Source organism: Nannospalax galili, unplaced genomic scaffold (assembly GCF_000622305.1).
Source record: "Nannospalax galili isolate Female #2095 unplaced genomic scaffold, S.galili_v1.0 scaffold1062, whole genome shotgun sequence".
Classification (NCBI taxonomy): domain Eukaryota; kingdom Metazoa; phylum Chordata; class Mammalia; order Rodentia; family Spalacidae; genus Nannospalax; species Nannospalax galili.
This window is the reverse complement of record NW_008348528.1, coordinates 404,235-406,738: the sequence shown is the minus strand read 5'-3', so window position 1 is coordinate 406,738 and position 2,504 is coordinate 404,235.

The window sequence follows — 2,504 nt, the reverse complement described above, 5'->3', positions numbered from 1 at the left end:
ACTGATTCAAGTCCATCTGGTGGGGTCTCCATGGCCTCCTTGATCAAGAGGACAGGTGACCCACCACAATTACAGGACATTTTTGAGAGATGCTCATAGTCTCCTGGAACTAGTAGACCTAGGAGGGCAAGAAGCAAAGAGTGTCCTTTATGTCCCTCTGACCAAATTATTATAGCCCTCAAAGTATGTCTGTTAAATATCCAAGAAGGTGAGTTCCACCAGTCTGGTACTTTTAATTACTGTATGTCATGTAGATAAATCTTGGGCAAAGACCAATTGTTCTCAGAAAAACCTTATCTAGACATACATTTCTTGATCTCTATGTATAATTTGTCAGTAGGTTGTAGGAATAATATGGTTCCCTCTAGTTTTCAAAACTAGCTAGGCATTATTTATCTCTCACACTGTCTCACCACTCCACCATAGTTTTCCCACTTAAGGTACACCCGTTTCCTCCTTTTCTCCCTTAATAATACCCTTCTCCTATGGTCCTACAACTCTTGAGCTCCTTCTTTCCCTTTATCCCCTAGGTTCCTTGTATACCCTTCCCTCCCTCCTCCCTTAAACTAACCCAGTTTTTATCCATATCTCCCTTATTAAGGCCTGTTTCCTATTGTTCTTCTCTTATAGGTTCTTTTTTTACCTTTACCTCCCTGGTTCCTTTCCATTATCCTGGTTCCTGTAGTTATGTCTGGATATGTACTCACTTATCAGGGTTTGAGTCTAGAATCCACATATGAGGGAGAACATATGTCGATTTTTTTCTGAGTCTGTGTTACTTCACTTAGTATAACAGTCACTAGTTCCATCCACTTACCTGCAAATTTCATGATTTCATCTTTATTGCTGAGTAATACTCTGTCATGTAAATGAACCACATTTTCATTATCCACTCGTCAACTGAGGGACACTTAGGTTGCTTCCATCTCTTAGCTATTGTGAAAAGAGCAGCAACAAACATGTACAAGTGTCTCTGCAATAGCATGAGTTCTTTGGGTATACACCAAGGAGCGGTATAACTGGGTCAAATGGTAGGTTCATTTGTAGTTTTTCCACTTGTCAGTTGAGGGACACTTAGGTTGCTTCTGTCTCTTAGCTATTGTGAAAAGAGCAGCAACAAACATGTACAAGTGTCTCTGCAATAGGATTTCTTTGGGTATACACCAAGGAGTGGTATAACTGGGTCAAATGGTATGTTCATTTGTAGCTTTTTAAGACTTCTCCATACTGCTTTCCATAGGGGTTGAACAAGTTTGCAGTCCCACCAGCAGTGGATAAGTAGTAATGTTGAACATCTTTTAAGATGCTTCATAGCCATCTTTACTTCTTCTTTTGAGAAGTCTCTGTTCAACTCCTTAGCCCATCTTTTAATTGGGTTGCTTTTTGTCTTGATTCTCTGTTTTTTGAGTTCATTATGTATTTTAGATATTAAACCTCTGTTGGATGTGACGCTGGTAATATTTTCTCCCATTCTGTGGGTTTTCTGATCGCTTCCCTGGTTTCCCCCTATGATGCACAGAAGCTTTTTAGTTTAATGAGGTCCCATTTGTTAATTCTTGCCCTTGTTTCCTGATCAATTGATGTCCAGTTTAAAAAATCCTTTTCTACACCTGTATCTTGTAGGTTTTTCCCAATGTTTTCTTCTAACAGTTTCAGAGTTTCAGGCTTTACATTGAGGTCTTTGATCCATATGAAGTTGACTTTTGTACAGGGTGAAAGATAGGGGTTTAGTTTCATTCTTCTACAGGTGGAGATCCAGTTTTGCCAGCACCATTTGCTGAACATGCTGTCTTTCCACGAGTGAATATTCTTGGCCCCTTTGTTAAATATCAGGTAGTTGAAATCATATTTACTCATATTTGAGTCTTCAGTTTTGTTCCATTGATCTATACATCTATTTTTGTGCCAGTATCATGTTGCTTTTATGACTATAGCTCTGTAATACAGCTTAAAATCTGGTATAGTAATCCCCCTAGCATTGCTCTTAGTGTTCAGGGTTGTTTTGTCTATCTGAGGTCTTTTGTGCTTCCTTATGAATCTTAGGATGTTTTTTTCCAATTCCGTTAAAAAGTCATGGGGATTTTGATTGGCATTGCATTTAATGTATAAATGACTTTTGGTAGGATGGTCATTTCACAATATTAATTCTTCCAATCCATGAGCATGGGAGGTCCTTCCATCTTCTGATGTCTTCCTCAATTTCTTTCTTTAAAGAGTTAAAATTTTCCTTGTAGAGTTCTTTAATGTCTTTGGTCAGGTTTATTCCAAGATACTTTATTTATTTATTTTTGCAGCTATTGTGAAGGGGAGTGTTTCCATGTGCTCTTTCTCTGATTGCTTATTTTTGGTATATAGAAAGGCTATATACCAAAAATGGACTTAGGGTATAGAAAAGTGGACTTTTATATGTTAATTGCATGTTCCTTCAGCCTATTTATGTCATGGAAGATTTTTCTTTCCCCTTTGACTATAATAGACATTTTGGCTGGGTATAGTAATCTGGG